The 24,033-nt window shown below is 43.1% G+C and overlaps 1 long non-coding RNA gene across 2 annotated transcripts in view; it reads right to left on the bottom strand.

Annotated features, from left to right (window-relative positions):
* LOC132824337 (uncharacterized) overlaps positions 1 to 24,033 on the bottom strand; it is a 59,225-nt gene that overhangs the window by 33,967 nt on the left and 1,225 nt on the right. The window contains exon 2 of one of the 2 annotated variants that reach the window (XR_009645655.1): positions 17,955 to 18,540. This is a non-coding gene — a long non-coding RNA (uncharacterized LOC132824337). Of the gene's footprint in view, positions 1 to 16,985; positions 18,541 to 24,033 lie in introns of those variants that run through there. The other variant, XR_009645654.1, reaches the window with a different exon arrangement.

Below are 24,033 nucleotides of genomic sequence, written 5' to 3' on the forward strand. Positions count from 1 at the left end.
GAAAATATTGTTAAAATGGAAAAGAAACTAAAATTACATCAAATATGTAAATTTTAAATAAAATCAATCACTTAGCTGATTAACTGAATAAAAAATGACTCGCCTTCAACAAATTCCTTGGAGAGTAAAACATCTCCAGAGCCAATCACCTGTAGGACTCGCCAAAACAAAAACAAAATTCCTTATTTTAAGGAGGTCGGGTTTCAAAACAAAAACTTCTGCAGTGCAGTGTAAACCAAAGCACTTTAAAAAGTGGATTTTTTTCACTTTTCTAAACTTAGAATATAAAAGAAGCACAGCCCTCTTACACACTTAATGGGAAGGTCTTGGGGAGTGTTGCTGAACAAAGAGAGTGCAGATTCATAGTTCCTTAAAAATTGAGTTGCAGGTAGAAAGGATAGTGAAGAAGATTTTTGGTATGCTTAGCTTTATTGGTCAGAGTACTGAGTGGAGGATTTGGGAGGTCATATCGTGGCCGTATAGGACATTTGTTAGGCCACTTATGGAATATTGCTTGCAATTCTGGTCTCCTTCCTATCGGATGTTGTGAAACTTAAAAGGACTCAGAAAAGACTTATAAGGGTGTTGAGCTGTGAGGAGAGGCTGAATAGAGTCATAGAGTCATAGAGATGTACAGCATGGAAACAGACCTTTCGGTCCAACCCATCCATGCTGACCAGATATCCCAACCCAATCTAGTCCCACCAGCCAGCACCCAGCCCATATTTCTCCAAACCCTTCCTATTCATATACCCATCCAAATGCCTCTTAAATATTGCAATTGTACCAGACTCCACCACTTCCTCTGGCAGCTCATTCTATACATGCGTGAAAAGATTGGCCCGTAGGTCTCTTTTATATCTTTCCCCTCCCCTCTCACCCTAAACCTATGCCCCCTAGTTCTGGACTCCCTGACCCCAGGGGAAAGACTTTGCCTATTTACCCTATCCATGCCCCTTATAATTTTGTAAGGCCTCCAACACTCCAGGGAAAACAGCCCCAGCCTGTTCAGCCTCTCCCTATAGCTCAAATCCTCCAACCCTGGCAACATCCTTGTAAATCTATTCTGAACCCTTTCAAGTTTCACAACATCTTTCCAATAGATAGGACACCAGAATTGCATGCAATATTCCAACAGTGGCCTAACCAATGTCCTGTACAGCCGCAACATGACCTCCCAACTCCTGTACTCAAAACTCTGACAATAAAGGAAAGCATACCAAATGCCTTCTTCACTATTCTATCTACCTGCGACTTCACTTTCAAGGATCTATGAACCTGCACTCCAATGTCTCTTTGTTCAACAACACTCCCTAGGACCTTACCATTAAGTGTATAAGTCCTGCTAAGATTTGCTTTCCCAAATTGCAGCACGTTGCATTTATCTGAATTAAACTCCATCTGCCACTTCTCAGCCCATTGGCCCATCTGGTCAAGATCCTGTTGTAATTTGAGGTAACCCTCTTCAGTGTCCACTACACCTCAAATTTTAGTGCCATCTGCAAACTTACTAACTTTACCCCTTTTGCTCGCATCCAAAGGTTGGGGCTTTTTTCCCTGGTGCGTCAGAGGCTGAGGGGTGACCTTATAGAGGTTTATAAAATCATGAGGGGCATGGATAAGGTAAATACACAAGATCTTTCCCCGGGGTGGGGGAGTCCAGAACTAGAAGGAATAGGTTTAGGGTGAGAGGGGACAAATTTAAAAGGGACCTAAGGGGCAACTTTTCACTCAAAGCATGGTGCATGTACGGAATGAGCTACCAGAGGAGGTGGTAGAGGCTTGTACAATTGCAGCATTTAAAAGACATTTGGATGGGTATATGAATAGCAAAGGTTTAGAGGGATATGGGCTAAGTGCTAGCAAATGTGACCAGATTAGGTTCGGATATCTGGTTGGCATGGACCAAAGGGTTTGTTTCCGTGCTATATATCTTTATGACTCTACGACTCACTAACTGAAGTGGGGGGGAGTGAGGGATAAACGGGAGTGTGGCTTGAAGCTGGGCGGTCAGAGGTAGCTGGGAAGGTGATAGGTGGATGCTGGTTGAGGGGAGTGATTGTGATATGTCGTTAGGGAGGGTGGAGCGGACAGGTGGGGTAAGTCAAGAGGGCGGTGCCGAGTTGGAGGGTTGGATCTGGGATGAAGTGGGGGGAGGGGAGGTTTGGAAACTAGCGAAGTTGATGTTGATGCCCTGTGTTTGAAGGGTTCCAAGGCAGAAGTTGAGGCATTCTTCCCCCAGACATTGGGGTGGCTTGGATTTGGCGATGTAGGAGGCCCAGGCGTTGCATGCCCTTGGTGGAGTGACAGGGGGAGTTGAAGTGGTCGGCCACAAGGCAGTGGGGGGTTGTTGGGTTCGTGTGACCCAGAGATGTTCCCTGAAATGCTCCATGAGTTGGCATTCTTTATCCCTGATATAAAGGAGACCACATTGAGAACAACAGATACAGTGGATGAGGTGCTTGGATGTGTAGCAAAATCTTTGCTGGACATGAAAAGATCCTTTGGGGCCTTTGACAGAGGCGAGGGGGGAGATGTGGGTGGAGGTTTTACACCTGTTGTGGTAGCAAGGGAAGGTGCTGGGAATGGAGGGTGGGTTGGTTGGAGGGGGGGGAGCATGAACCTACAAGTGAAAACACCGGCGGCAGTAGTCCATAGGCCACTTAACAGCAATCATTCTGTAGGACAGAGACTAAAAATCGGGCGATAATGATGGCATGTGATTAAACAATATCGCATTAACCGTTGGTAACCTTAATATTCATGTAAATTGAGAAAATCAAACTGGGAAAGGTAGCCACAAGGCAGTATTTGTTTTGGACGCTTTCCTACAACAGATGTTGTGGATCCATTCAGGGATCAGGCTGTTTGGGCTAATGGGACAAATTTAATACGTGATCTGAGAGTAAAAGATCCCGTCGGAAACACTGACCATAATATGTTGGAATTTAATGTTCCATTTGAGAGGCAGAAATAAAAGGAACTGGAGGTCGGCCGGGTGAAGATAAGAATTGGTCATGATCGAAATGAATGTCAGAACAGACCCAATCGCTTTCCAGTCCTGCCAAATCCAGTCATGAATGGTAGGGGACAATTAAGTAACCCATTGGAGGAGGAGGCAGCTCTACATATATTTCCATCCTTAATAATACATCAGTGCAAAAGATAAGGCTGAAGACTTTGCAAAGATCTTCAGCAAGAAGTGACAAGTGGATGATCCATTTTGGCCTCCCCCAGCATCACAAATGCCAGTAATCACCTAATTCGATTCACTCCACATGATATCAAGGAATGGCTGAAGTCATTGGATACTGCAAAGGCTATGGGCCCTGACAACATTTCAGCAATGTCTTCAAGACTTGTACTCCAGAACTTGCAATTACCCAAGCCATGCTGTTCCAATACAGCTGTAACACTGGCATTTCCTAGCTATGTGAAAAATTAACCAGATACACCCTGTACACAAACAGCAGGGCAAATTCAAACTGGCCAATTAACCCTCCATCATTTTACTCTCGATCAAGGGGTCATTAATAGTGCTATCAAGCAGCGCTTGCTCACCAATAATTGGTCACTTGTGAAATGTGTGGCAATACTTCCTTCTCATGCCAGAGGCGCGTATTTCACAACAGGATGTAGAATAACTAAATTGCTGGATTATATCAGACTCTTAACAAAACTCATATTCAAGAGGAAAAGAACTTGCAATTTAATAAGCTGAGTGGAACATACATGCAATTGAACAATCCTGATTTTCATGTATACCACACTGAACAGATTTGAATTTATGAAGACAAAAGTGAGGACTGCAGGAATTCTGATGAAGGACTCCTGCCGGAAATGTCGATTTTCCTGCTCCTCGAATGCTGCCTGACCTGCTGTGCTTTTCCAGCGCCACTCTAAACTTGACTTTGAATTTATGAAGCTCAGTTCCGTCATCTTGACTGCCCTGAAATGGGAATGTCTCACTGACTTTAAAGACTAGGAAAATACAAAGGCTGAAAGTGGCATAGTAAGGAAGTTGTGTGAGTGAGAGAGAGAGAAACCTTCTTCTGTAAATTACATTCACTGTCTGAAGGGTTCAAGGGACACAGAGAGAGAAAGGGAGACAGAGACATGACAAAAGCTGGTAGAAAATTTAGCTATTTATGGTCTGATTTGAGTGAACGCTGGTTTGTCATGGATTGAATGTTTGTGTGTTGTTCTCTGGAGTTTGAGATCCAGGAATGTTATGAATTCAGTTTGCATTCTGAGAATTTAAGATGATTTTAAAAAAGAAAGCCATTTTGTTGGACAATGATACTGGATATGTTACCTGAGCAAGGTTACCTCGTGGCCTTTCCACGTAATTTAAATTAATCGCTCATTATGATGTACTGTTAAAAGGGAAGGTTATCTAGCCAAAGCAATCAGCCATTTGGGGATCCAGGTTTCCCACTCTGATGTGCATGTTGCTTATTTAGTCAGACCTGTCAATGAGTTTCTCTTCCTCTGCAAAGTTTTTCCATTTTGTTGCTACTTATCTGATTAAGGACGTGTGGTGTTTTTGTCATTTTAATACCAATTTCTGTACAAAGATATTGTTTGCAACAATAAGGAGAGTAGCCTGAGAGAGCTCTTACAGCTAAGAGCTAGTACCACTACTCTACAAAAGGTTTTAGAACCTTAGCTCAAGCCTGGCTTGTGGAATCTATGTTATAGTGTAACATTGATGCCATTGGTAAATAAAAGTAATAATTCAAACTAAACTGTCTGTAAGAGTCTTATATCCCAGACTACCTCAGAATACGATCTCTGGGGTGAACCAAGAAAGGCTTCAGGTTGAGTCCATCAAGGATTCCACCATTTACAAACCACAAGCTAGGATTATGATTAAATACTCCCTACTCTTTGTATGAGTGCAGCTCCGACAACACACAAAAAGCTTGACACCATCAAGGACAAAGCAGCCTGTTTGATCGCTACCACACTGACATTCACAATCTTCACCACCATTGCTAAGTAGCAGCAGTGTGTATCATCTACAAGATACACTGCAGACATTCAACAAGGCTCCTTATACAGCACTTTCCGAACCTCTGACCACTACCATCCTACTCTCTGCAGAATTTCTAGCCTCTGACCTGCTCTTTACTTGTCCAATTCAGTTTCTGGCCAAGGATAACGTCCCACTTCCCAGTCTGTAATAGTGAGGTAATGCCATTGAATGTCAAAGCAAATTATTCAACCAGTTCAATATGTGTGCCTATTTGTACCACTGAAGAATGTCTGGTGAGGCAACTTGTGCTGATGCAGAAGCAGCTGATGAATTTGAAGACAGTCATTGAAGAACGTGGCTAACCAGCTAAATAATTTCTCAAGATTAATTGAATGTGACATTTTTGAAAAGTTATGCTCGAGTGAATGTAGATCTCTCAAGAGAAGATGTTGCCAACATTCAAGTTGCCAAAGATTACTTGGCTACTTTACTTTGGTGAGAATGCTGCAGGAGATTTTAAGTTAAAACCCTATATACAAGGCCAAGGCACCATGGGCTTTGTAGAGTGATTCCAAGGAGCACTGATGTGTTGTTTAACACTGAAAAAAGAATGCCTAGGTAATAGGTTTTTTAGTTCTTTAGCTCCTTAAGTATGTCATTCCATGTTGTGCCAGAGAAAATCTGTACTGTAAAATATTGCCATTATTGGATAATTTCCCCAGGTCTTCCCATCAACTCGATTAAGTTTTTGAAAACTTCATCGGTGCTTTTCTTGTCACCCAACATAAGTAAATTGACACGACCAATGGATCAAGCAGCATTCAAGACTTACTCTCGCTGCTGTACCTGCTACCAATTCATGGCAAGAATGCACCAGTGAGGGAAATTGACGCAGATTTGAAATCCTCAAACACTGATTTGTGGGACTTAGCCAGGTTGACATGCCTAAACAATCTGTGGCAGAAACTTTGGGGCAAAGGTGTCAGAGGCAAAAAAGAATTTCAGGACACTGTCCCTGAGGTTCCACATGAAATCATCACCTTGGTGAGGGAGTCTAGCTTTGATGAAGTTTGAGGCTAATATATATGGTGAAATTACTTGAATTCCAAGGAGTGGAATTGTCCATCAAGTCTTAATGCAGCTCAACAAGCTAAAGAGGAAGAGTGTGCTGAAGAACCATCATCTACTCAGGTTTTGACAAAGAAATAGCTGGCAAGAGTTTTCAACTTGTGACCAAAGCGTAGAAAACCCTCACTGGCAGGAATTCACATTCATGTTTAAGGAGCAGGAGGAACTGGAATATGTTTGGACATTCTGGATTAAAATGAAATCGCCCAACAACTTAATGAGTGCAACAGGACACAAAGCCTTTGAAAAGATGAGTTCTATATTCTATCCAAACTTGACAAACTTGGATTTGGAAGAAATGGGGCCTAAGTGCTGACAGTCACCTAGTAACACTCCCTGAACTGAAGTTGCTGTTTCAGTACACACTCTCATGTATCAGTTGTAGGAACTAACCTTCAAGAAGCTGGTAGCAAAAGAATTTCTGTTTGGCAATGGGGAAAATAACTTGGTTCCAAATACAGCTTGACACACCTATCAGAGATGTTTTTCAGGACATAAAAAGCAGAATAGGTTAGATTGAACCAGTGCATGCATTTTATTTAGGTTTTTGGAAAGCTTTGAGTAAAGTCCCAGATGTTAAAATGAAGCAAAACATTCTCTCAGCAAGTCTGTAAGTTAGCTCACTGAACTTGAAGATTTGTTTTCAGATGTTTCATCACCATACTAGGTAACATCATTGGTGAGAGTCTCTGGTGAAGGGCTGGTGGTATGTCCTGAGGTGTTTATTGAGTACCTAAGAATTATAAAAAGCAGAAGAAAAATATCTATACAATGTTTTCAAGAAAAACAGGTACCCAATGAGCACAATGAGCTGATTCCTCAGAAACAAACCTAAACAAACAGACACAAAGCAACCAAGATCTATAGCCACACTACCCCACATTAGACATATCAGAAATGACTTCCAGATGCCTCTGACACCTTGGCATCACGGTAGCCCATAATACTACAAACGACTTAAACAACGACCAGCAAAACCAACGTAATTTGCAAGATACCATGCAAGAACCATAAAAAACATTACATTGGACAAACAAGTAGGAAACTTGCCACCAGGACACATGAACACCAATTGGCCACCAAAAGACACGCCCCACTATCACTAGTTTCTATACATATAGACAAAGAAGGACACCACTTTGACTGGGACAACACACACCCCCTAGGGCAGGCGAAACAAAGACACATAACAGAATTCTCAGAGGCATGGCATTCTAACCAGAACTCCATCAATAAACACATCAGTTTAGATCCTATCTACATTCCCCTGAAAAAAAGAACCGGAAATGACATCACCCACCTTAAGAAATCAAGACCTATAAGTAGAGAGGAAGAACATGCCACCAGTGCTTCACCGGCCACTCTCACTGATGATGTTACCTATTCATGGTGACAGAACATCTGAAAACAAAACTTCAAGCTCAGCAAGCAAACTTACAGATTTATCATCAAGCTGAGCTACAAATCTACTCAAAACTCGCTATCCTCTCAGCACTTACCTTGCTCTTTAAAAATCTTACATGTTTGTTGTAGTTCTGTTCGCCGAGCTGGGAGTTTTTCTTGCAAACGTTTCGTCCCCTTTCTAGGTGACATCCTCAGTGCTTGGGAGCCTCCTGTGAAGCGCTTCTGTGCTGATTCCTCCGGCATTTATACTGTTTTGAATCTGCCGCTTCCGGTTGTCAGTTGCTGTCCGTTGCAGTGGCCGGTATATAGGGTCTAGGTCGATGTGTCTGTTGATAGAATTCGTGGATGAGTGCCATGCTTCTAGGAATTCCCTGGCTGTTCTCTGTTTGGCCTGCCCTATAATAGCGGTGTTGTCCCAATCGAATTCATGTTGTTTGTCATCTGAGTCTATGGCTACTAAGGATAGCTGGTCGTGTCGTTTCCTAGCTAGTTGGTGTTCGTGGATGCGGATTGTTAGCTGTGTCCTGTTTGTCCAAACGGAGAATTCGCCACGAAGGTACCCAGAAAAGCCACACACACAGACCAAATCCTGAACTATGAAAGCAACCACCCCAACACACACAAACGAAGTTACATCAGGACATTATTCAAAAGGGCCACAACACACTGCAGCACACCTGAACTACAAAAAGAGGAAGAAGAACACCTACACAAGGTATTCAACAAAAACGGATACCCGCGCAATTTCATCAACAGATGCCGCAGGGAAAGACAACGAAATGAGGACATGCCACAACCCAAAGGACTGGCCATACTCCCATACATCAGGAGCATTTCTGAACTGACAGCCAGACTGCTGTGACCACTAGGACTCATAACAGCACACAAACCAACAGCCACCCTCAGACAACAACTCACCAGGACAAAGGACCCGAAACCCAGCATAAGCAAAACCAATGTAGTGTACAAAATCCAATGCAAGGACTGCACAAAACACTACATAGGACAAACAGGAAGACAGCTAACAACCCGCATCCACGAACATCAACTAGCCACGAAACGACACGACCAGCTATCCTTAGTAGCCATACACTCAGATGACAAACAACATGAATTCGATTGGGACAACACCACTATTATAGGGCAGGCCAAACAGAGAACAGCAGGGAATTCCTAGAAGCATGGCACTCATCCACGAATTCTATCAACAGACAACTTGACCTAGACCCTATATACCAGCCACTGCAACGGACAGCAACTGACAACCGGAAGCGGCAAATTCAAACCAGTATAAATGCCGGAGGAATCAGCACAGAAGCGCTTCACAGGAGGCTCCCAAGTACTGAGGATGTCACCTAGAAAGGAGACGAAACGTTTGCAAGAAAAACTCCCAGTTCGGCAAACAGAACCACAACAAAGAGCACCCGAGCTACAAATCTTCTCACAAACTTTGATCTTACATGTTTCAATGAAAACACCTCTGATTCTTTTAAACTCCTGTGAGTAGAGCCCCAACCTGTTTAGCATTTGTTCATAAGACAATCCCTCCTAACCAGGATCATCCTAATGAACTATCTCTACACTGCTTCCAATGAAAGGATATCATTCATATAAAACACAGAGGGTGCTGTTAGATGGCAAGTATTCAGCCTGAAGCTTGGTGACAGTGTTCCGCAGAGATCTATTCCGGCATCTCTGCTCTTTGTGGTTTTTATAAATGACTTGGATGAGGAAGTGGAAGGGTGGATTAGTAAGTTTGCTGATGACACAAAGGTTGGTGGAGTTGTGGATATTATGGAGAACTGTTGTAGGTTGCAATGGGACATTGACAGGATGCAGAACTGGGCTGAGAAACGGCAGAAATGGAATTCAACCTGGAAAAGTGTGAAGTTGATTCACTTTGGAAGGTCGAGTTTGAAACCAGAATACAGAGTTAAAGGCAGGATTCTTGGCAGTGTAGAGGAACAGAAGGATCTTGGGGTCCATGTCCATAGATCCCTCAAAGTTACCACCCAGGTTGATAGGGTTGTTAAGAAGATGTATGGTATGTTGGCTTTCATTAGCAGTGAGATTGAGTTTCAGAGCCACGAGGTTATGCTGCAGCTCTACAGAGCTGTGGTTAGACCATGCTTGGATTACTGTGTTCAGTTCTGGTTGCCTCATTATAGGAAGAATGTGAGGGTTCAGAGTGGATGCAGAGGAGATTTACCAGGATGCTGACTAAACTGGAGGGCATGTCATATGAAGAAAAGTTGTGGGAGTTAAGGCTTTTCTCATTGGAACGAAGGGTGAGAGGCAACTTGATAGATGTGTACAAGATGATGTGAGGTATAGATTGAGTGAATAGTCAGAGATTCTTTCCCCAGAGCAGAAATAGCGATCACAAGAGGGCATTATTTTCAGGTAATTGGAAGAAGGTTTAGGGGAGATGTTGTGGATAGGTTCTTTACACAGAGAGTGGTGGGTGAAGGGAATTCACTGCCAGTGGTACTAGTAGAGTCAGATACATTAGGGACATTTAAGCAACTCTTGGATAGACACATGGATGATAATAAAATGAAGAGTATGTAATTTAGTTTGATCTTAGTGTTGGATAAAAGCTCAGCACAGCATCAAAGGCCTATGTTCTAAATAAGAAGACCAAAACGACTCTCAGTACTCCAGATATGGTCTCACCAGCACCTTGGACAGCTGCACTAAGATTTCCTTACTCCAACTCTCTTGAAATAAGAGCCAACATTCCATTATCTTTGCATCGTGTGTTAATTTTCTGTATTTCAAGTTCAAGTACCCCTAAGGTATACTTACCACAGAAGAAGTGCAGTGATGGGTCACCAAATTATTCCAGGTTTGACTTATGAAGAGAGATCAAGTTAACTGAGCCTGTATGCACTGGAGCTCAGAAGAATGAGAGGGGATAAAACATAACAACATAGGATTTAGGAGCAGACGTAGGCCATTCGGCCATCAAGTCAGCTCCAACATACAATACCAAGGTTGATCTGACTAATCTCAACACCACATTCCTGCATTATCCCCATAGCCTTTGATTCCCTTATCAATTAAAAATGTCTCTGTCAGCCATGAATATACCCAGTCTCCACAGCACACCATGAGAAAAATAATTCCTCTGAACCTCTCTCTTAAATGGATGACCCCTTTTGCTGAGATTATGACCTCGCAGGAGAATCCAGGAGCAAACAGGAAAAACATCTCTGCACCTAACCTGTCAAATCAATAAGATATCCTCCCTGTATTCCAAATGCCAGTGAATACAAACAAAACTATTCAACCTCTCCTTTTAACAAAGCACATCCAGAATCAACCCGGTGAACCTTCTCTGGATTGCCTCCAAAGCCAGTATATCTTCCCTTAGACGCCTGTAATACATTTGTCAGGCATGATTTCCCCTTCCTGAAGCTATGCTGACACTGCTTAATCTGCTTGATCATATTATTTATTTCTAAATGCTTTACTATTACATTCTTTATAATAAACTCTTAACATTTGAAACTGACAGTGTTAAGCCTATGGTCTTTTTTTTAATCTCCCTCCCTTTTCGAATGAAGATAGTATATTGGCAATTTTCCAACCCTCTGGGGTTTTTCCAGAACCTAAAGATTCTTGCAAGAATACAACCACTTCATCCACCATCACTGTTGCTACTTTATTTAAAATCCAAGAATGCAATCCATCAGGAACAGAGGATATATCAATCTTTTTATCCATTAGTTTTTTTTTCCAAGGGTCTCACTGAAACATATATAATTCTGACAGGTAGGACAGACTGGATAATGATGATAATAGCTGGGGGGTCAAACACTAAATGTGTCACGATATTCAGGGAGAGAGCAGGAATGTAGTACTGAGTTATGGGATCAGCCATGATCATGCTGAATGGCAAAGTGGGCTTGATGAGCTGAATGGCTCATTCCTGTTCCAACTTTCTATGTTTCTATGATTAGTAACTTAATTGTTAACCAGTTTTGCCAGTTATTGTAAGAATAAGTTTCTTTTATACTAAACAAGTTTTTTTTTAACAGCTTATTACAGAAACCTGTGAAAATCTCCTTTGTCCTGGGTAACAGTAACTAAGAGAAACAACTTGCGTATTTTAGTGATTAAATACTTTTGTCACGGCTCATGAAGTAGTGGGACGTGATCACCAGCAAACTGCTCCTGTTACAGTCACAATATCGCACAGAATAAGAACAGAAAGCACAGTGCCAGAACAAATAGCACGTTTAATTATGCCATTAACAGCTACAATGAGATGTAAGTACAAAGCAAACTTCATGGGTCAACAAAGCATGCAGGGACTAAGTACAAACTCAGTGGTCGACAGGATTGTGGAACACCCAAACATGTAGAAGGTGTGATTTCCTATCAACCAGTGTTGCCAGGAATGTGGCAGAAAAGGTGGTTGGCAGAGGCAGTGCACAAGACAGAAGCCAATGCAGCTACAAAGAGCTGTGCACGGACCCAAGCAGACTGTGTGCAAGGAGCATCTTCAAACTTCAATAAAGACCACCTGGGTTCCAACCAGAGGTGTGTACCTGAAGTGATTGATAGACTAGAATCTGAGGATGTACATGTACAGACAGCAAGTGGTGAACAGACGTTTCACTCTGTCATCTTGTGGAAAGCATCAATGTCACCACACCGGCCAAACTGTTTGTAAAAATCTAAATGATTGGCCCTCAGAAAACTACTGATGGTTTGCTTATACCTAAGGTTGCCTTAGGAACAAGTGTCAAGATCATTCTCCTGTGAATTCTAACAAAAGATTTACAAGGATGTTGCCAGGCTTGGAGGATTTGAGCTTTAAGGAGAGGTTGAATAGGCTGGGACTGCTTTATGATTTTTTTAATGACTCTATAACGAAGGGGATGCAAAGGACAACTGTCCTACAGTCCTCAAATAAATTTTTCAGATCTGCTGCTGACCCATGTCCTCATCCCATTAACCCCACCAGGACCTTGCTACCTTCAATTCAAACCCAGCAATCTCCTCAAAAGGTTTTTGAAGTCCACTAACAAGAGATGCAAAAACAAAATGCCCAACCTCAAGGCTCTTAATCACTCAAAGCCATCTTCACTGAAATACTTTAGTATTCCTGAAGATTTATCATCTTGGATACTAGCAGGAGCAAGGTCCATCTGCTGCACAAGAGGGAAGAAGAGGGACAGGACTATAGTGATACAGACATATTAGTAAGGGAAATAGACAGGTTCTTCTGTACCGCATCAGTATGCCCTTATTAAAGAGGAAGAAGTGCCCAATGTCGTGAAACCCATGAAGGTGGATAAATCCCCAGGGTCCAATCAGGTGTACTCTAGACCTCTGTGGGAAGCTCTTGTTGAGATATTTGTATCATTGATAGTCACAGGTGAGGTGCCAGAAGACTGGAAGCTGGCTAACGTGGTACTATTACTTAAGAAAGGTGGCAAGGGCAAGCCATGGAACTACAGACAGGTGAGCCCGACGTCGGTGGTGGGCAAGTTGTTGGAGGGAATTCTGAGGGACAGGATTCACAGGTATTTGGAAAGGTAAGGACGGATTAGGGATAGTCAAAATGGCTTTGTGTGTGGGAAATCATGTCTCACAAACTTGACTGAGTTTTTCGAAAAAGTAACAAAGAGGGTTGATGAGGGCAGAGCAGTGGACGTGATCTATATTGACTTTTAGTAAGGCGTTCGACAAGGTTCCCCATGGGACACTGGCCAGCAAGGTTAGATCTCATGGAATACAGGGAGAACTACCTATTTCAATACAGAACTGGCTCAAAGATAGAAGACAGAAGGTGGTTGTGGAGAGTTGTTTTTCAGAATGGAGGCCTGTGACCAGTGAGTGCCACAAGGATCAGTTCTGGATACACTACCTTTCGTCACTTATATAAATGATTTGGATGTGAGCATCAGAGGTACAATTAGTAAGTTTGTAGATGACACCAAAATTGGAGGTGTAGTGGACAGCGAAGAAGGTTGCCTCAGATTACAATGGAATCTTGAGCAGATGGGCCAATGGGCTGAGAAGTGGCAGAAGGACTTATACACTTAATGGTAAGGTCCTAGGGAGTGTTGCTGAACTTGGAGTGCAGGTTCATAGCACCTTGAAAGAGGAGTCACAGGTAGATGTGAGAGTGAAGAAGGCATTTGCTATGCTTTCCTTCATTGGTCAGAGCATTGAGTATCGGAGTTGGGAGCAGTTGTTGCAGCTGTACAGGACATTGGTTAGGCCACTTTTGGAACATTGCGTGCAATTCTGATCTCCCTCTTATTGGAAGGATATTGTGAAATTTGAAAGGGTTCAGAAAAGATCTACAAGAATGTTGCCAGGGTTGGAGGATTTGTACTATTGGGGAGGCTGATTTGGCTGAGGCTGTGTTCCCCGAAACATTGGAGACGGAGGGGTAACCTTATAGAGGTTTATCAAATCATGAAGGGCATGGATAGGGTAAATAGTCTTTTCCCTGGGATCAGGGAGTCCAGAACTAGAAGGCATAGATTTAGGGTGAGAGGGGAAAGATATAAAAGGCACCTAAGGGGCAACATTTTCATGCAGAGGATGGTACGCATATGGAATAAGCTGCCAGAGGAAGTGTTGGAGGCTGGTACAATTGCAACATTTTAAAAGGTATCTAGATGGGTATATGAATAAGAAGGGTTTAGAGGGAGATGGGCCAAGTGCTGGCAAATGGGACTAGATTAGGCTGGGATATCTGGTCAGCATGGATGAGTTGGACTGAAGGGTCTGTTTCCGTGCTGTACATTTCTATGACTGTAAAATAAAGTCAAGGAAGGTTTGTTTCCTCCTTGATGTTAGGTTCAAGGATGTCTCAGAAGATACTGGGCTTTCTGAAATGGGAAGGTGAACAGCCAGTAGCTGTGGTACATTTGGTACCGACAGCACATGAAGAAAAAGAAACAAGATCTAACACCCTTGGAAAAGTATAAAGGCAGTAAATCAGGACGGCAAAAAGGGGACATGAGATAGCATCGGCAAATAAGGTTAAGGAGAATCCAAAGCTTTTTAGAAATACATTAATGACAAAAGGGTAATTAGGGAGAGAATAGGGTCCCTCAAAGGTCAGCAAGGCAGCCTTTGTGTGGACACAGCAGATGGGGGAGATATTAAACAAGTATTTTGCGTCATTGTTTGCTGTGGAAAAAGACATGGAAGATATAGAATGTAGGGAAATAAATGGCGACATCTTGAAAAAGGTCCATATTACAGTGGAGGAAGTGTTGGATGTCTTTAAACATATAAAAATAGATAAATCTCCAGGACCTGATCAGGTGTGGCCTAGAACTCTGTGGAAGCTAGGGAAGCGATTGCTGAGCCCCTTGCTGAGATATTTGTATCATAGATTGTCACAGGTGAGGTGCCAGAAGACTGGAGGTTGGCTAACATGGTACCACTATTTAAGAAAGGTGGTAAGGAAAGCCAGGGAACAATAGACCAGTGAGCCTGACGTCAGTGGTGGGCAAGTTGTTGGAGGGAATCCAGAGTGATAGGATGTACATTTATTTGGAGAGGATTGATTATGGATAGTCAACATGGTTTTGTGTGTGGGAAATGTTGTCTTACGAACTTGAATTTTTTTGAAGAAGTAACAGAGATTTGATGAGGGCAGAGCAGTGGATGTGGACTTCAGTAAGGCATTTGACAAAGCACCCCAAGGGAGACTGGTTAGCAAAGATAGATCACATAGAATACATGGAGAACTAGCCATTTGGATACTGAACTGGCTCAAAGATAGAAGACAGATGTTGGTGGTGGAGGGTTGTTTTTCAGACTGGAGGCCTATGACCAGTGGAGTGCCACAAGGATCGGTGCTGGGTCCACTACATTTCATCATTTATATATGCTTTGGATGTGAGCATCAGAGGTATAGTTAGTAAGTTTCCAGATTACACCAAAATTGGAGGTGTAGTGGGCAGCGTAGAGGGTTACCACAATTACAACGGGATCTTGATCAGATGGGCCAATGGGCTGAGAAATGGCAGGTGGAGTTTAATTTACATAAATGCGAGGTACTGTATTTTGGGAAATCTTAGCAGGACTTATACACTTAATGGTAAAGTCCTAGGGAGTGAGTCAGAGATATACAGCACAGAAACAGGCCCTTCGGTCCAACTCGTCCATGCCAACCAGATATCCCAACCCAATCTAGGCCAACCTGCCAGCACCACCCCATATCCCTCCAAATCCTTCCTATTAATACACCCATTCAGATGTATCTTAAATGTTGCAATTGTACCAGTCTCCACCACTTCCTCTGGCAGCTCATTCCATACATGTATCACTCACTGTGTGAAAAAGTTGCCCCTTGTGTCTCTTTTATATCTTTCCCCTCTCACCCTAAACCTCTGCCTTCTAGTTCTGGACTCCCCCACCCCAGTCCAGAGGCTTTGTCTATTTATCCTATCCATGTCCCTTTTAGAAGGTCACACTTCAGTCTCTGATGCTCCAAGGAAAACAGCCCCAGTCTATTCAACCTGTCCCTATCGTACAAATCCTCCAACCTTGGCAACACCCTTGAAAATCTTTTCTGAACCCTTTCAAGTTTCACAAAATCCTTCCAATAGGAAAGAGACCAGAATTGCACACAATATTCCAACAATGGCCTAACCAATGTCCTGTACAGCCACACCATGACCTCCCAACTCCGATACTCAATACTCTGACCAATAAAGGAAAGCATACCAAATGCCTTCTTCACTATCCTATCTATCTGCGACTCCACTTTCAAGGAGCTATGAACCTACACTCTGCCAGAGGGTGTGGTGGAGGCTGGTACAATTGCAACATTTAAGAGGCATTTGGATAGGTATATGAATAGAAAGGTTTTGGAGGGATATGGGCCGGGTGCTGCCAGATGGGACCAGATTGGGTTGGGATACCTGGTCGGCATGGACAGGATCTATTTCCATGCTGTACATCTCTATGACTCCAACGTCTCTTTGTTCAGTAACACACCCTAGGACCTTACCATTAAGTGTATAAATCCTGCTAAGATTTGCTTTCCCAAAATGCATGACCTTGCATTTATCTAAATTAAACTCCATCTGCCACGTCTCAGTCCATTGGCCTATTTGATCAAGATCCTGCTGTAATCGGAGGCAACCTTCTTTCCTGTCCACTACACCTTCAATTTTGTTGTCTTCTACAAACTTACTAACTATACCTCCTACGTTTACATCCAAATAATTTATATAAATGATGAAAAGTAGAGGGCCCAGCACCGATCCCTGTGACATTCCACTGGTCACAGGCCTGCAGTCTGAAAAACAACCCTCCATCACTACCCATCTTCTACCTTTGAACCAGTTCTGTATCCACATGGCTAGTTCTCCCTGTATTCCATGAGATCTAACCCATAGGGAACCTTGTCGAACGCCTTACTGAAGTCCATACAGATCACATCTACCACTCTGCATTCATCAATCGTCTTTGTTAGTTCTTCAAAAAATTCAATCAAGTTTGTGAGACATTTATTATTGTCATATGCATCCAGATACAGTGAAAGTTATTGTTTTGGGTGCTATCCAGACAAATCATACCTTATATATCAAGTTAGTAGATCAGATTTCAGAATACATAGTGTTACAGCCGCAGAGAAGGTGCAGAGAATGATCAACTCTATGACTGACGCATAACAGCCAGGACTAAGCTGGTCTTGAATCTGTTGATGCACGTTTTCAAACTTTTGTATCTTCTGCCTAATAAAAGTGGGTGCCAGAGAGTATAACCAAGGTGGGAGAGGTCTTTGATTATGTTGGCTGCTTTCCCGAATCAACTGGAAGTATAGGAGAAGTCAATGGATGGAGGGCTGGTTTGTGTGATAGACTGGGCTGTATTCACAACTCTGTAATTTCTTATGGTCTTGAGCAGAGCAATTGCCATACCAAGCTGTGATGTTTTTGGCTAGGATGCTTTTTATGGTGCATCTATAAAATTTGGTAAAATCATTGTTGTTATGCCAAATTTCCTTAGCTTTCCGAGGAAGTAGAGGCATTGGTGCATTTTCTTAACTGTAGCGTCAACATCAACGGACTAAGGCAGATTGTTGCTGATACTTACTCCTCGGAACATGGATTCAACTGATCCAGGAAAAACTGATTCAAGAGGGAAAACTTCAGCATCCAGTCCAGCACAATTTCATGAAGAGAAAACCAATGAACGGAATTTCTCATTCATATCTTCTTCAGAGTTGCATGCTGAGGAAACACTACAGCATCGGGAGTCAAGTACACTAGGTTTACGCACTGGGGAACAGGTTCAAATCCCACCAGGGCAACTGAGTTCTTTTGTTTTTCAATGTCATGCAATCAGTGGACCACATGTATATAGATTATGGTAGGTTGCACCTCCTGTTTAATTATCTCTAATAAACCCTTCTATTTGGTTGCACTTCCCTGTACTAAAGATCTTTAAGTACCTGGTGCAGTGAAGGCAGGCAGACAAGTCAAAGGCACGTCTCAAGGACCGGTTCCTGGGCGTGGCTCACATAGACATCGACAGATTCAGGCAGGAGGCTATGAAGGTGACAATAATTCCTGCTGGCCTGCCTCAATTTCATGTCTTTGGATAGGGACTTCATAGTGTCCACTGGCAAACCTGAAGCCTTTAGAGAAGTTTGATACCATAAGGTATATTATTATCCCACCAACAGCATTTTTATTGAGACTACTTCCTTGTTTTTCCTTTTTTGGCTTTGGTTTTCGTAACATTGCCTCTGGTAGACTCAGTTTGTAACTGCTTAATTGGTGATTGTTTAATTACAAAGAAAAAAAAATCAGTTCTTCCTTATGAGTGTTTAGTTTCTGGACAGGGAAAAGGTTCAGAAGGGAAAGGTAAAAATTACTGTCCATGTGTTATAGCTTTCCAGCAAAATCCTCATAGATCTCTATATCTCTTTCTGCCCAAGCCAACATATGGCTATTGGTCAGTGAAACAGCCATCATCTTCTCAAATGTGTATGGGGATAGGCAATCGATATTGGCCCAGCCAGCAATGTCCATTTCCTATAATGAACAGAAATAATAGAGGTATTGGTAATATTGTCCTCATTGTACCATTTCACTCTGATTGCAATATCTCCTGAGCCCCGAAGTTGAATGGAACACAGTTGTAGGTATTACGCTTGTACCATAAATAGAAATCTGAAAGAATAGAAAAAGCTGCCCCATTTATAATTCAAAATTAGTTTTGTTGCCATTAATAATAATACATGTGTTCCTGAAATCTGTAACTTCTAAAAAGAATAGATTTTGATCTTCACCCTTCTCTAGATTTTGATCAGCTGCAGAATGGAATGGTCTTTTTTCCAAACCTTTGATGGTGCAGGCAAGCTTTGTTTAGGTGGTGCTTCGTCGTGCCACAGTATGAAAGTGGAGCAATGATTATACCTATACACTCTGCCTTTCAATTCAGGTTTCTTGCTGCTGAACAAAGAGACCTTGCCGTGCAGGTTCATAGCTCCTCAAAAGTGGAATCACAGGTAGATAGGATAGTGAAGAAGATGTTTGATATGCTTTCCCTTTTTTGGTCAGAGTCTTGAGCACAGGAGTTGGGATGTCATGTTGCAGCTGTTCAGGACACTGGTTAGGCACTTTTGGAATGTTGAGTGCAATTCTGGTCTCCTTCCTATTGGGAAAATGTTGTGATACTTAAAAGGGTTCAGAAAAGATTTCCAAAGATGTTGCCAGGGTTGGAGGATTTGAGCTATAGGGAAAGGTTGAATACACTGGGCCTGTGTTCCCTAGTGCGTCAGAGGCTATAGGTTGACCTTATAGAGGTTTATAAAATCATGAGGGGCATGGATAGGATAAATAGACAAAGTCTCTGGACTGGGGTGGGGGAATCTAGAATCTAGGGCATAGGTTTAGGATGAGAGGGGAAAGATATAAGAGACCTAAGGGGCAACTTTTTCATGCAGAGGATGGTATGTGTATGGAATGAGCTGCAAGAGGAAGCGGTGGAGGCTGGTACAACTGGAACATTTAAAAGGCATTTGATGGGTATATGAATAGGAAGGGTTTGAAGGAATATGGGCCGGATGCTGGCAGGTGGGTCCAGATTGGATTGGGATATCTGGTCGACATAGACGAGTTGGACAGAACGGTCTGTTTCCATGCTATACATCTCTGTGACTCTGCTGAGTATAGGACATAAAATCTCAAAATTATTAATGCTGGAGAATGTAGAAATATCAGATGAGTACACAGCTGAAGAAATGGTGTACTGCAGAGAAGTGTAAACTCCTGAGACATGAGATCAGGGGGAAAATAGGACCAGTACGAATAGGATACAGCAGAAGTGGAACCAATGTTCTCAGTGGGGTTTAAATTAGAATGGGAATCTGAGCAGGGAGACAGAGAAGGGGAAAGCAAGGATAGAAATAAAAGACAGGAAAGTAAGAAGTGAATAGTGAAGGCAGAAAAAAAACAAGCAAAAAATGAGATAACTGTGCAAAATAAAGCAAAGATGACTAATAAAATTGAAAGGACAAGTAAAGATATTCTGTATTAAAGCGCGAAGCACTCACAATAAGACGGATGAGTTAACAGCGCAAATGATATTCACATTTATCATAGAAACACTACAGTGTGGAAATAGGCCATTTGGTCCAACAAGTCCACACTGACCCTCCAAAAGGTATCCTACCCAGACCCATTCCCCTACCCTATTATTCTACATCTCCCCTGACTAATGCACCTAGCCTACATATCCCTGAACACTAAGGGAATTTAGCATTGCTAATTCACCTAACCTGCACATCTTTGGACTGATGGAGGAAACCAGAGCAAGCGGGGGGAAATCCACACAAACGCAAGGAGAATGAGCAAACTCCACACAGATACTGCTGAGCACTGAACCATCGTGCTGCCAATAGAGGTTGCAATTACGGAAACAAAGCTGCAGGTTGACCAAGGATGGGAACTGAACATCCAGGGGTATTGTAACACTATTAGTAAAGGAGAAAGGATCATGACGTGGAAAATGTATGGATGGAGTTAGAAAATCTCAAGGAGCAGTAAACATTGGTAAGGGTTGTCTATAGGTCCCAATAAAAGCAGGATGTAAAAAAAAAGACATTAAACAGATTCAAGACATATGCATAATGGGTACAACAGTAATCATGGTTGACTTTTGATATATATTGCAAAAACCAAACTAGCAATAATTCTGTGGAAGAGGATATCCTGGCATGTATACAATATTATGTTAGACCAATACAATGAGGAACCCACTGGAGAGCAGACTAGACTAGTCTGGGTACTTCGCAATCAGAAAGGATTAATTAACAGCCTTTTATGCAGGATCTTTTGGGAATGGGTGATCATAAAATGATATAAATGTTTATTGAGATGGAGAGTGAATAAATTGAATGTGAAAGTAGGGTCCTTAATCCAATAAAGGGAACTATGAAAGTATGAAGCACAAATTGGCAATGGTGGAGTAGGCAACCTTACAAAAGGAACCGGTAGTGTATGGACAACCAATAATATTTAAGGAACATGTGCATGAATTACAATAATTATTTACTTTCAGTGGGTGCAAAAATAAAACAAGAAACATTGATCAACCATGGCTTACAAAAGAAATTAGGGTCATATCAGATGGAATGAGGAAGTATATAAATCAGCCAGGAAAACCATCAAGCCAGAGGACTGGGACCAGCTTAGATTACTTAGTGTGGAAACAGGCCCTTCCGCCCAACAAGTCCATACCGACCCGCCGAAGCGCAACCTACCCATACCCCTACATTTACCCCTTCACCTAACACAACTGGCAATTTAGCATGGCCAATTCACCTGACCTGCACATCTTTGGACTGTGGGAGGAAACTGGAGCACCCGGAGGAAACCCACGCAGACACAGAGAGAATGTGCAAACTCCACACAGTCAGTCGCCTGAGGCGGGAATTGAACCCGGGTCTCTGTCGCTGTGAAGCTAACCACTGTGCCACCGTGCCGCCCAAATACAGCAAAAGTGGACAAAAAGGTTGAGATCAAGAGAGGTAAAATAGAAAATAAGCTTTCAGAGCCTGTTTCTATGCTGTATGACTCCATGATAAAGACCACCCCCAAAGAAGTAGCAGAAATTGAACACATATTTTGGTTTCGTCTTCACAAAACAGTACACAAACCATTTTCCAGAGATGTTAAGGAACCAAGGGTCCACTGAGAAGGAGATTGAGATAATGAGGACTGCAGATGCTGGAAAGTCAGAGTCAAGAAAATGTGGAGCTGGAAAAAGCAGATCATCCTCCATTTCTGCCACCGATAGTCAGACCACCACCAGAGATGTATTTCGCCCCCCCGCCCCCCCATCAGCATTCCACAGAGACCATTCCCTCTGCAAATCCCTCGTTAGGTTGACATCGCCCACCAACCCACTCTCCACTCCTGGTGCCTTCCCTTGCGTGTAACTTCTGCAGCCACACCTCTCCCCTCTCCTCCATCCAAGACGCCAAAGGATCCTTCCACATCCGGCAGAGATTTTCCTGCACACCTAAACTCCTCATCCACTGTGTCTGTTGCTCTCAATGTGGTCTCCCCTACATTGGGGAGACAGGACAGCAACTTGCAGAATGTTTCAGAGAACATCTCTGGGACAAATGCACCAAACAACCCCACCACCCTGTGGTCGACCACTTCAAGTCTCCCTCCCACTCTGCAAGTCCTGGGCTTCCTCCACTGCCAAATCTAAACCACCCGACGCCTGGAGGAATAATGCCTCATCTTCTGCCTTGGGACCCTCCAACCACACAGCATCAACATCAATTTCACCAGTTTCCTCATCTTCCCTTCCCTGACCTCATCCCAGATCCAACCCTCTAACTCAGTACTGCCCTCTTGAACTGTCCTCCCTGTCCAGCTTTGTGGGCGGCATGGTGGCACAGTGGTTATCACTGCTGCCTCACAGCGCCAGAGACCTGGGTTCAATTCAGTTCAGGCGACTCTCTGTGTGGAGTTTACACATTCTCCCTGTGTCTGCATGGGTTTCCTCCCACAATCCAAAAATGTATAGGTTAGGTGAATTGGCTATGCTAAATTGCCCGTAGTGTTAGGTGAAGGGGTAAATGTAGGAGAATGGGTGTAGGTGGGTTACGCTTTGGCGGGTCGGTGTGGTCTTGTTGGGCCGAAGGGCCTGTTTCCACACTAAGTAATCTAAGCTAATCTTCCTTCCCACCAATCCGCTCTACTCTCCACTCTGACCTAACACCATCACCCTCCCCCACCTTCCCCCCCCCCCCCCAACACCTGCATCTACCTATCACCTTCTCAGCTACCTTTCCCCCATCCTCTTCTCTATCTCTCAGCCCCTCCCATCCCCACATTCTTGATGAGGGGGCTTATGCCCGAAACATCAGCTCTCCTGCTCCTCGGATGCTGCCTGACCTGCTGCGCTGTTTCAGCACTACACTTTTCAACAAGAATGAGAGGATGTCTGAATGAAAAATATAAAATTAAAAACACGGGTGGACAGACAGATACAGGGAGGATGCTTCCCCTGGTTTTAGATTAGATTAGATTAGACTTACAGTGTGGAAACAGGCCCTTCGGCCCAACAAGTCCACACCGACCCGCCGAAGCGAAACCCACCCATACCCCTACATTACCCCTTACCTAACACTACGGGCAATTTAGCTTGGCCAATTCACCTGACCCGCACATCTTTGGACTGTGGGAGGAAACCGGAGCACCCGGAGGAAACCCACGCAGACACGGGGAGAACGTGCAAACTCCACACAGTCAGTCGCCTGAGTCGGGAATTGAACCCGGGTCTTCAGGCGCTGTGAGGCAGCAGTGCTAACCACTGTGCCACCGTGCCGCCCACTAAGTGGAGTCTAGAACCAAGGGTTACAGTTTAAGGATAACAAAGAAGGGCTAAGGTGAGAAAACATTGGTTAGGTCACAAATAGAATATTGTGTGCAGTTCTGGTCGCCACACTATTGGATGGATGAGATTGCACCAGAAAAGCTACACAGAAAATTCACCAGGATGTTGCCTGAAATGAAAAAAGTGTCAATTAGGAGGATACAGGGTTTGCTTTCTTTGGAACAGAGGAGGGTGAGGGGGAATCTGATTGAGGTGTACAAAATTATGAGAGGCATAGACAGAGTAGATCATGAGAATCTTTTCCCCATAACAGACATGTCTTAGACTACAGGACATAGGTTTAAGGTGAGGAGGAAGTGGTTTAGAGTTCACAGAAATTAACAGCCAGAGGGTGGTAGAAATATGGACCATTCTGCCTGAGTGCATAGTGAAAGCAGTTACTATTGCAACTTTTAAAATCATTTGAATGAGAATATAAACTTCCAGGGCAGATTAAACTACAGACCAAGTGCAGGTGAATGGGATGAGTATAGTTTGGCATTGACATGTTGGGCTAAACAGCCTATTTCTATGCTGGATAACTCTGAAATTTCGTCAACGAAATGTCAACCCATATATTTCACTACCAGAAACTGTGGACAGAGAATACTCAAGGGAGTGACTGAAAC

The sequence above is a fragment of the Hemiscyllium ocellatum genome, chromosome 18 (assembly GCF_020745735.1).
Source record: "Hemiscyllium ocellatum isolate sHemOce1 chromosome 18, sHemOce1.pat.X.cur, whole genome shotgun sequence".
Classification (NCBI taxonomy): domain Eukaryota; kingdom Metazoa; phylum Chordata; class Chondrichthyes; order Orectolobiformes; family Hemiscylliidae; genus Hemiscyllium; species Hemiscyllium ocellatum.